Genomic DNA, 13,564 nt, shown 5'->3' with positions numbered 1-13,564 from the left:
GTCCATCCCTTTGGCCACTGGACACATTCTTGCCATGTCCCTCCTCCCCTCCTCCCACACGAGACCTGCACTGCTGCCACTGGGTGAATTGCCAGTATCTGACTAGACAGTTCCTTACCTTGCCTGGGACTCTGGGAGACCCCCATTCTCTCCCACCCCCAGGCAGCCCCAGGACACAAGCACCGCTCCTGTCTTGGGGATGCAGTTGCACATTCAGGCACCTGCTCAACCACACAGCACACACTGAGGCATCCCCCACTGCACCTCTGAGCCAGGCTGGGCAATAGCTTTACTTCTGGCGTGCTTGTCCCAGCACTGGCCATGCCCAAGCATCATAGTAAAAATGGTGCAAAAAGGGTGACGCAGAGTCACCTGGGAGAAGAGGACAACAAAGCCCACTGCCCACACTCCCAGCGCTGGAAGCAAATAGACTTCCTTCATCATGGTAACGTTTTTTAGAGAGCGATTTGTATCTGGTGAAATAAGGGTCAAAGGACATGGCTGAAAGGATCAGGGACTCAGTCATAGCCAAGAAGAAGTGGAAAAAAACTACTGTGCCAGGCAGCAGGAACCACAAACGGTAGTTCTGGAGTTCTGGAGACAAGGAAAGTCTCCAGCATTTTGGGGACAATGGTTGTGGCACAGCAGATCTCCAAGAAGGAAAGACTGCTACGGGAGAAATGCGTGGGGATCCTCAGGCGCTGCTCCCGCAGAGACAGTGCTGAGCCTCTTCCAGCCATGGTTAGGAGAGACGAACAAGGCTATGTACCACCTGGGGAGGTCACCCTGTCCTTGCTTGATTCCATTTGCGTTTCCTTCAGGGTAACAGACTGCAGGAACAGCTTTGTCAAGTCCAGAAGGAATCGGTTACCCAGGCAAGAGGGAGGAACCAACGGAGTGCTCAGGTAAATCCTTTATCTCTGATGGTGTCAGAGGAATAAAATCAACCCCTGCTGCGAGGCCAGGTAACCAGTTTATCCCAGATGAAGGTCTGGCCCTGCCAGGGTGGAGGAGCAGGTGGTAGACCACAGGAAAGAGAACCTGGCAGTGCTCTGACAAACATTTCTGGTTTGTGGGAATGGGCCTTTGCCCTGTAAGGGCTGATTCCTGTTGCAGCTCGTTCTATGTCTGGTAATTCCTGGGTGCATTGGCTGCCCCATCCCTAATTGCCTACTTCAAATGCCCAAGGAGCCTGTTAGTGGAGATCTTATCACATGGCCTTGGGAAGGGAAAGACACAAAGTGGCAGCTGCCAAGGTGTTTGCACAATGGAGCTAAGCTACAATAAGACACCCAATAAGCTGAGCATCCCTCTGGTGACAATGAGGGTCAGTTTATTCATGTCACCATGAAATCCTGATGCCATGTCGTCATGTGAAGGACCTACAGCAGTCACTTTGGCTTCAGGAGAACCAGCCTGACATGGGGAATCTGTGCCCTCTGTGATGCATTTCTGAGACAATGCTGGCAGGCCTTTACAGACAGGCCAGAGGATGCCACATCACAGAGAATGCTCTGAGCCCTTTCTGGGGAAGCAAAAGATCCTTGTGGGAAACACCTTCCTCCCCCCCGCCTTGCACAGACCATCTGACTCTCCCTCTGTAGCACTGACCAAGTGCAGCTCTTTGCTTCCTTCAGAAGCACAGATGCACAGCAGCTGTCAGTGAGAAGAGGTGTTGAGCCCAGACATTGACTCCAAGGAGCACCTCGAGTCCTCCAGGGGTGCAAATCACGGAGAGACACTATCAGGAGCATCTGTGTAGCTGTTTCTCCTGTAGATCCTAAGGCACAAGACAGAGGAGATGGGCTTGGGGACTGGGAGTGATCCTCTGGCATGCTGGAAAGGTGTATGAGGTTTCCACGGTGTTGTCCTTCCAAGCACAGGATGAACAAACAGCCATCTGCAATGTCAGACATAACTATGATCACGCCTTGAAGATCGCAAGGTCACAAGTTTCATAGAAGGTGCAAAGAGCTCATCAAGCTTGGCAAGAGGAGAAAAGAGGCTGAGAGGAAGACAGACAGCACTTGCGAGTTACCCTCTAGCAGCTGGGGAAAACCCTGGGAAAGCAAGAGGAATGATCAGAGTGAGAAGAGATTTGCTGAAGCTTGAAAAAAATTTCCTGAAGGTAGAAGTGAAGACAGGACAAAGGCAGATAAAAGCGTTTACGAAGAAGCTGAAATCGGAAGCTGAAGCAAGGCAAAGAGATTGGTGGTAATGGCAGTGGTGTTATTTTGTCTGTATTCTCAGAAAAAGACCTTCTGCAAAACTGGCTTCTGGCATGGGAAAGGAGACCTCAGGGACTGTGACAAAGTGGTAGAAAATTGAGGTCTCCGGTTCCTGACGTATATTTGGTCAGCTGTTGGCAAGATCCTGACACAGCCTGGAAGGCTTGGTGGGGACAGTCAGAGCCTGCAGGCCTTGGGGGAGTTGTTCCTTCAAACCTTTGCAGTAGCTGGAGTCTTGGGATGTCCCAAGAGGGGTTTAGGCCAGACACAATGCAGCAGCCAAGTGCAGGCAATGCAGGCAGGGAATGGGGACGGAGAGGGAGGAGACGCAGGCATCAGGGAAAGAGAGTCCCAAGCCCTGAGCTGGGGCATGTGGGTCAGCAAGAATGGTTGCCAGGGTGAGTACAATGCCCAGCAAGGTGAGCACAGAGGGGAGAAAGGAAGGGAGGAAGGAGAGGGAATATAGCTCTGCAGTGACTGGGAGTTCCCCGAGGATGACCGCTGAGCTTTTTGTATCATTTCCATCCTCTGTTGATTTGCAGGCCTGTGTAAGGTGGTAACAATTTGAAAAATGCTACAGGAGTAGAAAGGGGCAGAGGTCTTTCTGGTGCCAGATACACCTCATGCTGTCAGTCCTGCTATTCCCCACCCAGCACATCACATGTTGTGCCTCACTCAGGCCCAACAGTGTCTCACCAACATCAGCCTCAGCCAATGCCTGTTCTGGCTGCAGTATTCATGCGTCTAGAGGGTAAATATACGTGCCCCCCGAGAGACCATCATGTGGCAGCCTATGTCCTTCCAGCTGAGGCAGCTGCCCTACAGATGGTCAGGCTGGAGGCTGACCTGGAGATGTGCCTCTTCCTAATGTTCCCCTGCTCTAAGTAACGCTACACAGAGCCAGGAGAGTGATGTTCCTCTCACTTCCTCTCATGTTATTGCCAGCAGTCTCACCCCAAAAAAGAGTACAATAAACTCAGCTCCTTGCTGATGTCAGGAGCAAGGAAAGGAGAGTCCAGACCCACTGCTGACCCAGCAGCAAAACCCCAATATCGCTGCGGCTCAGCAAAACAGCAGCTGCACTCACTGCGCCTTTCTGTTCCCAGCTGCTTTCTGGGACCTGTGATCCCCAGAACTGAATTCAAGGGAAGAGCATTGGGGAAATCTTGATCTTGACGAGGCGAGGATGGTGAGGAGCTTCTCATGGCAAAGGTTTCCTCTGTCCGACATCACCTTGGTATTCTGGGCTCGGACAGCTGCCAGTAGCAAGACGTGACAAAGAGAAACTGCACTTGGAGGAAGTAAAAGTCCTCAGAGGACCTGATTCTGGTGCTGGTGCTGAAGCTCCTGCTGATGTTGGTGCCGGTGTTGGTGCCACTGTTAGTGCTTCACCTTCACCCCTGACACACATGTCTGGTCCTACCCACAGCAGTTTCTCTGGCTGTAGCCCCGGCTCATCTCCTGGTATCCCACAAGACACAGTAATAAACCTCTGCATACCTGTGCCCGGGCTGGTCAAGCCACCAGGTGCTGGATGGGAACCATGCAAAAGTTTGTATACTCGCATAAAACCAGGAGATCATCAGCAACGGGGCACTCTGCTGAGGGGACTCTGCTCGGGACCACACTGGCAGAACCGTCCTCAGGTACCCCTGGGAAGGACCGGGCCCCAGACATGCTCCTGGTGTCGCCTGAGGGCCTGCAAAGACTACACAGAGAAGGGGAACAGGCAAATGAGCCCAGCAAAATTGTCCTCAGAGCAGCGTTAGTGTTGCAGCAGGGTCAAACCCTCCCAGCAGAAGCCCCCCTGTGTGCATCAATGAGCAACCTTCAGGGAGAGATGTGGGGAGCAAGAGAAAAGCGTGTGGCATGTCCTCTCGCACGGGAGCCCTTGGGCACACTCGGACAAGAACCTTGAGAGCGGTGCCCATTTCCTGACAACTTTGCCACAAGCCATCCCCCAGGAGTGGCCCCAGTGCACATCACCTGGCCGCACGGGATGCCACCAGCACTTGCGCCGAGTCTTCCAACTGCGCTGACGTGTTTCTGTCCCGGAAATCCTTGGGGCTCTCATCCCGGCAGAAGCTTACAGAAGCCTTTGGATGGGCAAGCACGTGGCATAAGCCAGGAAATGAAAAGGCAGCCGTGCAGGAAGCCAGGACACAGCCCCTACCATTAGCTGGGATGGTTTGCATTTGGCATGAGCTTGTCAGAAAATTATTACTTGTGCAAAGGGTGCCTCTGGCCTGAGGCAGTGCAGGACTACTATAAAAGACAGCCCTGCGCTCTGCTCTCTCATCCGCTTCTCTCGCCTCCTGCTCCTTGGGAATCAGGTGAGTGTGAAGCCTCTTGTTCTCTCCTCCTCCTTCAAGATCAGGTCTTTCCTCGCTGGATGTCTCAGCTGATGGGGGTTGTCCTAGCCCAGGGCTGGGAGCTGCTTCTCGTGGGAGAGGGAAGGGGAGAGAAGGTCTCGTGCAGAGAGGGGCTGGGACTGCGCTGAGGTGGCTCCTGGGCTTTGAGCTGGGCAGCGTACGCTGGGCCAGGAGGTGCCTTGGCTCCTCTGCAGTTGGGTGCAGTGCGGCTTCTCACGTGCTCCCGTTTCCTGCTTCCCCCTGCCCTCTCTCCCAGGTGCACCTCCGGCCCCGAGACATGTCCTGCTGCAACCCGTGTGTGCCCTGCTGCCAGCCCTGCGGCCCGACCCCGCTGGCCAACAGCTGCAATGAGCCCTGTGTCAGGCAGTGCCAGGACTCCACCGTCGTCATCGAGCCCTCCCCCGTGGTGGTGACCCTGCCCGGCCCCATCCTCAGCTCCTTCCCACAGAACACCGTTGTGGGCTCCTCCACCTCCGCTGCCGTTGGCCGCATCCTCAGCTGTGACGGAGTGCCCATCAACTCTGGGGGCTTTGACCTCTCCTGCATTACCAGCCGCTACTGTGGCAGAAGGTGCCCCCCCTGCTAAAGGGGCTGGCAAATCCCAAGGGAGACACCTTGAGGTGCAGGGCTCAGCATCAGTCATGTCGATGCTCTTTTCAGGATAGCTGAACGTCTTTGAATTTCTCTCCCTTTTCTTTGCTTCAATGGCAGTAACATGTCTCCAAGACCAGCCTGTTGGGGATCACCTACCTCCTCTCCCTCTATGGGACAGGCAGATGGACATCATGCAAGAACTTCTCCACAGCCAACACCACCATCTCTTGATTTCCCCTGGGGCTCCCTGCACTGCTGTCCTCCCCTTGGAGTGACTTTGTTTCCCTCTTTTGACTCATTAAATTTATGCTGCATTCAAGCCTGCCATCCGTGTCGTCCTTCCCATTGTAGACATTCCTCAAGCTGCCAAAGGGGAAGGGTCTTGCTCTGGGGGAAAAGGGGGTGAGGGCACCAGAAGACCCTTCTCCATTCACAGCGAACGGGAGGCTGGGACGTCCTGCAGTGGCTCCTCTTGTAGCCACCATCCCCTGGAGCTGAGAAAGTCACCCCTGGCTGCTCTGCTCCCAGTGACCATCAGGCTGTGCCCTGCTATGTCTGTGCCCACAAAAGCCCAGAAAGGCAGGAGGCCCTGAGGGCTCGGCAGCCCCATGACCTCCTGAGGAAGAGCGTTCCTCTTGCTATGCTTCAAGATGCAGTGGGATGGCAGGGGTGGGTCTGGGGATCCAGGAGATGCTTTACTTTGCAGAATGGCAGGAGTGGTGATGCAGGGAACAGCCCTTGGGATGGCTCAGAGCTGCTGCTCCACTTTCCTCCCCCTCCAACACCCAGACTAGGGGCCATGGGCAGCACGCTTGGGCAGGAAAAACATCACCCATGCTGCTGACTTTGCTGAGTCTGGAAACTGGAGCTACACATGTCGGAGCTGAGGGCAATCAGCACAGAAATGGAAACACTGCAATGGTGAATTTCTGAGGTAGATCAAATTGCTCTCATACAGAGCTTGTAGGGGAACGTGAAGATTAGCAAGCATGAGGGTACTGGGTGCAATTCCCAAGAGAGCTGCACAGAGCTCTTGACTGCTTCATTGGCGCCCCCAGAGAAACTGTGCTCAGGAATTAGCTGACACTGTGGGGGGATGTGGACTTCTCACATATAAACCTCATCCTTCTCTTGGCAGCCTCTGGAGTCTCAGATCCTATTTCCTGCCATCCAAATCCACAAACTTGACAAAAGTGTACAGGCAGAAGCAGCATAGCCCTCTCCTTCCACAGCTGCATGGCCCAGCTGTCCTCCTCCCAGCTCCTGGGCAGGGACCAATGCTTCCTCCTCCTTCTCATGGCCTATGGCCACTGCTTGGTTACCTGCACCCCACTGTGCCATGGGGCCATCACGCATCAGGCTGTGTGTGCCTGGCTGGTGGCACGGACATGGCTGGCCGGTTCCCTGCCTCCTGCTCTGCACACAATACTCACCTCCCGCTTGGTGCACCGTGAGCCCAGGCACATCCACCGCTTCTCTGGTGCTCCCCCAGCCTTCCTGGACATGCCTTGTGCTGACCCGTCTGACAACCAGGCTGGGATCACGTTCCATATTGGCGATGTGACCCTGGGCTCCTTCCTCTTCATCCTCACTTCCTACAGGTGCAGAGCAAGAACCATCCTGCGGCTCTGCTGTGTGGAACACAGGCACTGGGCTGACTCATCCTGTGCTTCCCATGTCAGTGCTCTGTCCTGTTCCTACGGGCTGAGTCTTCTCCTCCATGGGAACTGACCTCAAAAGGGTCACTAGACAGAGCGGTGGCTGTTCTTTACACCGCTCGTACTCCCCTGAGGTACTCCTTGATTTACACCCTAAGAAGCAAACATGAGAAAGCTGCTCATAGTTGTTCGCATCCAGTGAACAACTGGCAGGGTCATAGTGTTTGACCGTAGGAATGATGAATAGAGCTGTTTCCTTTGAAGAAAATGCTGTAAAGCTTGAAGGACAGAAACCTTTCTGTGGATGGGATCAGTAGAGTGTCCTGTGCCCCGGAGTATGGACAACAATAATTCCCGGTGCTGTGGGAGTGACTGAGCACTGGCATAGCTATCCCAGGGACTCTGCTGACTCTTCCTGCTTAGAGAGTGAGAAAAACAATCCTCGACACAGTCCTGGGCAACTGGCTCTAGGTGGCCATGCTTGAGCAGGGGGATTGGACCAGATGACACCCAGAGGTCCCTTCCGACCTCAACTGTTCTGTGATTCTCTCATTCTGGGAGAGCAGCTGATGTAGAGCCGCTGAGGGTCCCCAGCATCTGAAGGCATGTAAGGTTCCTATACTGTCCTCTCTAGCTTAAGTTCTAATTAATGACATTTTAAGGAATGCTTGGAAGAGGCTGAGTGCCTCTTTTACTGGAACCCACCACTCTCATTTCTGGTTCCCCAGCCTCAGTGTCTACAGTCTCTGGGGAGTTGCTTGTCCCAGGGACATCACTCTCTGCTGCTGTGTGAATACACCACTGAGGCACCATTTCCTAAATTCCTTCACAGAGCAGGGGCCGCTCCCCCAGCCCCACATCTCCCTTCAGGAGATCACTCAGCACAGCTGGGAACATCTAAGGCTGTTGCCTCAATCGTGATGTGGGGAAGCTTTGTGGCTGCAGCAATATGGATGTTCTCTATTTTTTCACACACAGACGTTGCCTAGGACTTGTCTTTGCAAGAGGCTGAGAACTGTGTACTGGGTCTGTCTGAACTGGAATCGGTTTTCCCCTATAGCAGCCCTCACGGTGCTGTGGTTTATGCTGGGAGCTGCAGGGTGTTGGCAGCACCCTGGTGTTGTGGCTGCTGCTGAGCAGGGCTTACCCAGCACCAAGGCTCTTTCTGACATTTCCCCCAGTGGGACGGGGTGGGCAAGATCTTGGGAGGGGACACAGCCAGGACAGCTGACCCAAACCGACCAAAGGGATATTCCAGACCATGTGACGTCTGCTCAGTATAAAGCTGGGAGAAAGGAGGAAGGGGGTGGGGTCACCCTTGATCCTCCGAGGCAACCACTACGCGTATTGGAGCCCTGGTCCTGAGAAGGCCCGACATCGCCTGTCCATGGGAAGTAGAGAATAAATCTCTTTGCTTTTCCTTCTGCGCGTGGAATTTTGCTTTGCTTTGCTTATATTAAAACTGCTTTTGTTTCACCCACAAGGGTTGCTTTATATTCTTTCCCCTCTTTACCCTGTTGTAGAAAACAAAGGGAAAGGTGGTGTGAGTGTGTGTGTGTGTGTGTGTGAAGTGATTGACTGCCTTGGTGGATAACTCGTATTTAGCCAGAATCAAACCATCACAAGCTGGCATTGAACTTCCTGGTTGTCAGAGCTGTGTGTGCATGTTCATGCTCACATACATGTTCTTCTGGCTGTGCTCACGTGTCCATTTGCACATACGTGTGTCTGTGTGTGCCTGGGGCAATGCACAGGCAAGCAGGAGTGTGCACAAATATTGGCTGCGGGTCTGTTTGTGCACATCTGTTGATGAGGGCGTATGTGTTTTATCACATGCACGTGCCTTCATGCAGCTGAGCACGGACGGGTGTGACAATGGTCTGCAGAGATGTAAGTGTGTGGGCACAGGGGGGTGTAGGTGTGTGCTTTTATGCGTGCACTGCGCTGTGCATGAACGTGCAAGTGTATCTGCACAGCCATGGGCGCAGGAGGATGCATATATGTCAGCATGTGTGTGGAATATCTGTGTGTACATGTTGGTTTGGGGGGTGGCTGTGCCTGTGCCTGCTCGTGGGCTCCTTTGGAAACCTGTGTGCACACACCTCTTTCTAAGTGCTCAGATATGACACATGTCTCTGTGTGTGCATGCCTGTGTGTGTGCGTACCTCGGTGCGGGTATAGGTGTGCGTGTGTGTGCACACGTGAGCGTATGTCAGCGGTCTTGCTAAAATCCAGGTACAGCTGAGCCAGTGCCCCTCCCCTTCCCCACAGAGCCAGTCACCTCCTCACAGAGAGCAATGAGGTCGCTCAGGCGTGATTTGTCCTCAGTTAACTCATGTCAGCTGCTCCCAAATCCCTTCTTTCCTTTCATGAGCTCAGGAACGGCTTCTGAGAACATTTGCTCCATCTCCATTCCAGGGACTGAGTAGAAACTGTCCTGTCAGCTCCTTGAAACGCCTTTAGATGCCTCCCAAGTGATCCCATTGACTTGTGTATCGCCAGGTGAGAGTAAGAGCTCCTTCGGTGTTTATTCTTTTACTGTGGGTGCTGCTTTATCCCCAGAGAGGTGCGGGAAGGTTCCGGGGTGTGGTGGGCCGGAGGATTAGCACTATCAGTAAACACTGAGAAGAAATAGGCATCGAGTACCTCAGCTTTTTCCCTTGGTCATTTGTCACCAAGTCCCCTGCCTCACCGAGCAATACGTAGCCTTCCTTTTGCTGCCAATCAGCTCAGAGATTACTTTCTTGTTTCCCTTCACCTCCATTACCAGTTTCCATCCAGCTGTCCTTTGGCTTTTCCTGACTCGCCGTTCTGCACCTTGCAGAGACCATCCTTGTGCTCTGAGGAGGCTGTCTTGAAGGTTAACCCCCTCCCCCGGGACCCTCTGTGCTCCAGGGCAGTTTCCCATGGCATCCAGCCAAGCAGGAAAGTCCCTGGTGAGACTAAGCCGTGCTCTTCTCCAGTCAGGGGCGCTCATCCTCCTGTTTGTCCTGTCAGGCCTCTGAGCATCCTGAGCTCCACAGTCTCCTGGACAGTGAGGGCAAGGCTGCCCTTGACCTTTACATCATCCAACAGTTCTTCCTCATTTGTGAGTAGCAGGTCTAAGAGAGTCTCTGCATTGCCTTTTCATGGATTTCCTGCATCAAATATTTGTCTTTCATACACACTAGACATGTTCTGTTTTGCTTGTGCCCAGCCATTTTCCTCCTGCAGTAGATCCTGAGGTGGTCAAAGTCACCCACGTGTGCCTGGGCTTTGGACTGTGACTATGAGGCTTTCCCCAACTGCCTGACAAAGGTGTCATCTGCCTCCTCCTCTTCTTGAGCAGGAGATGTGTAGCAGCCACCTAAGTACACCACCACCTGCGCCACAGGGGAAGTGTGAGAGCCTCCCCTGGCATGCTGTTCCCCCGTGCATCCCTCTTCTACCCTTGTGACATCCCTGCTCTTCAGTCTGTGGTGACCTCCCCCTCCATACCTACTCTAAACTCCTCCTTCCCAGTTCTGCAGGCATTTGGAAAGACACTCTTGCCTCCCCTTGCCACGCACATTCCACCCCTGACCAGTGTCTTCACTCTTCCAAGAAGGTCATCTGTGGACACAAGATAAAACAGCAGAGTGCTGCTGCACCTTCCTCCCGCCATGCATGTGGCCAAATGAGCTCTTCCACATGAGGGAGAGGGAGTCTCTTGTGACTTCTCTGCCATGCTTTGCATCTCATTCCTACTAAATATGCATGTTGCTCTTAGAAAATACAGGTAATTAAGGGGTTATAGGTTAAAAAAAAAAGATCCCTTCAGGAGATATGTCCTTCCAGCCCTGTGGGACCAACTCAGATTCCAGACATATTCCTGTGTAGAGAATCTTTCAAGCCAGACTCACTTACCAGCAGAATTCATAGACTCACAGAATCATAGAAGAGTTTGTGTTGGAAGGGAGCTTGAAAGACCATCTAGTGCAAGCCTCCTGCCATGGGTAGGGACAACTCCCACTAGATCAGGTTGCTCAGAGCCCCATCTAACCTGACCTTGAACACCTCCAGTCACGGGACATTCTCAACTTCTAGGGTCAATCTGTTTCAGTGCATCAAAACCCTTATCAGAAAAATTTCTATCCTTATGAGCAATCTAAACCTACTTTTTTTCATTTTAAAGCCATTGCCCCTTTGTCAGTACAGGCCCTTCGAACACATTTGTCTTTCTATAAGTTCCCAATTAAGAATTGAAAGGCTGCAAGAAGCTCTCCCCAGAGCCGTCTCCTCCCCAGGCTGAACAACCCCACCTCACTCAGCCTTTCCTCAGACGAGAGGTGTTCCATCCCTCTCATCATTTTTGTGGCCTCCTCTGGACTGGCTCTAGCAGAGCCTGCAGACCCTTCCCACAGACACTGAAGAGACATCAGCTCACACACGGGAATTATCCCACTCCAAAGCAGATGTGCACGGCAAGCGGAACAACTCCTCTTCCCTGGAGACACTGACCCTGCCCTTGACCCATGGTGGCCTCTGAACTCCCCAGACAGCAGAAGCTCACAGCAGGGCCAGCCTGCCTGGTCACATCTCCATGGCTTGCTTCATCATGTGATCAGGTGTGAACCCACAGTCTGTCCTGCCAGCGCCTACAAGCCCCTCCATGCCATGCCTAAAGCCCACGTCCATGTCCACGGTACTCAGGGACAGCCAGAGAGCAGGGAAAGGGCTTTTGTGGGGTGAATGGGCTCAAGCTGGGCTCATTGCTCTCATCAGTTGCATCTACCACTCTGACCTAACACAGATCATTTTTCCCTCAGCCACACGGAACCCTTGAAAACTGAACTTGGAGAAGATGACTCCATCCAGTCCAAGAGATGTGTAGACAGTGTAGATGTCTCTCTTTGGGTGTCTTGTTGAGTCTTCTCAACTAACTCTGAATGACTAGAGGTCTAGATTTGTGTTTGTGTGTCCGTCTGTGTTCACGTGCACATGTTTGTGTGTCTGTGTGTTGTCTAACCCAGCTGTTTGGTCTACCTTGAGTGTCCTTTAATGGACTCCTCCAGGATGTGAGCCGACTCCTCTGCTCAAGTTGATGTGTTTTGCTCCGCAAATGATGGGCCTCGCATTATTTCACACAAAAGATGCCTTCACTGGGGAATGTACTTGGCATCAAGCAGGAAATGAAAAGACAGCGATTCCGAAGGCCAAAACACAGCCCATAGCATTAGGTGGGATGTTTTGCATTCAGGATGAGCTTGTCAGACAATAACCACCTCTACAAGGGATGCCTCTGTCAGCCTGGGGCAGTAAAGGTCCAGCATAAAAGCCAGCAGAGCTCCTCGCTCTCTCATCCACTTCTCTTGCCTCCTTCTCCTTGAGAACCAGGTGAGTCTGAGGTCCCTTCTCCCTCTCTGCTTTCTCACAAAGGAGGTCTCACTTCAGTGAACCTGCCAGCTGAGACCGGCTTTGTTCCATACCAGATCTTGGTGCTGCTTGTCATGGGAGAGGGGAGTGGGGGGAGGTTCAGCTTGGAGGGAGGCTGGGGCAGTACTGAGGTGGCTTCTGTACTCAGGGGCAGAGAGTAGCTACATAGGAGGTGGTGGCTCTTTTTGGGCTCTGGCGTGATGAGGTCACGAATCCAACATACATCTCTGCACAGCCTCATACTGCAGTGACAAGCTACTCATCATGCATCCCCATGTATTTCTTCCTCCCTGACCTATCTTGCAGGTGCAAATCGTTCACAAGACATGTCCTGCTGCAGCCCATGTGTGCCCTGCGAGCCCTGCTGCCGGCCCTGCGGCCCGACGCCGCTGGCCAACAGCTGCAATGAGCCCTGTGTCAGGCAGTGCCAGAGCTCCACCGTCGTCATCCAGCCCTCCCCCGTGGTGGTGACCCTGCCCGGCCCCATCCTCAGCTCCTTCCCACAGAACACCGCTGTGGGCTCCTCCACCTCCGCTGCCGTTGGCAGCATCCTCAGCTGTGACGGAGTGCCCATCAACTCTGGGGGCTTTGACCTCTCCTGCATTACCAGCCGCTACTGTGGCAGAAGGTGCCCCCCCTGCTAAAGCCACTGGTGACAGCCCGCACAAGGACCCCAGGAACCCAGAAGCTCGTGCTGGACTGAGGACAGAGTTCCTGGCCAGTGATTTCAGGGAGGCTGAGCATCCTTCCAAGGGAGGGCAGCTGTGCCTCTCTGGTAACATGGCCAAAGTCTAACTCCCCTGCCTTCTCTTCCCTCTCATCTCTTTCTTCTCTACTGTTCTTCAGGCCTGTAAGACCCCCAAAGTCAATCTGGGGATTCTGGAGGCTCCTCTCCCTCTGTGCTGATGGATCCCTTCTGGGATCTCCACCATGGCCAAGGGGCACAGACATTTGGCAGCTGCTGGTGCTCTCCCTGCTCTGGCTGCCTCCTCTCAAAGTGAACTCATTTCCCTCTTTCAGAGTCATTAAAGCTTTCTGCATCCCAGCCTCTGTCTCCACATCATTCTTTTGTTGTTGGACATTGTATTGACTTGCTGAGGAAGAAAGGCATTGTCATGACTGGTGAGGGATCAGCTGGAGTTGCAGGCAGACGTTTCATCATGCCCAGAAGAACAGGAGGATGGGACACATGGCAGTGTTTCTTGGAGGTGAGGAAGACATCCCTGGCTCCCCCACAGTCAGTGGTGATCAGGCTCTGCCTTCTGGCATCTCTGCTCAGACACAGGCCCTTGGCCTCAGAGCATGTCCTGCAGAAAGG

The 13,564-nt window shown here is 53.4% G+C and overlaps 1 pseudogene; it reads left to right on the top strand.

Annotated features, from left to right (window-relative positions):
• The first annotated feature begins 4,428 nt into the window (after nucleotides 1-4,428).
• Nucleotides 4,429-5,186, top strand: LOC141970098 (feather keratin Cos1-1/Cos1-3/Cos2-1-like; annotated as a pseudogene).
• The last annotated feature ends 8,378 nt before the right edge of the window (nucleotides 5,187-13,564 follow it).

This window comes from Athene noctua, chromosome 25 (assembly GCF_965140245.1).
Source record: "Athene noctua chromosome 25, bAthNoc1.hap1.1, whole genome shotgun sequence".
NCBI lineage: Eukaryota > Metazoa > Chordata > Aves > Strigiformes > Strigidae > Athene > Athene noctua.
This window is presented reverse-complemented; position numbering and strand designations above follow the sequence as displayed.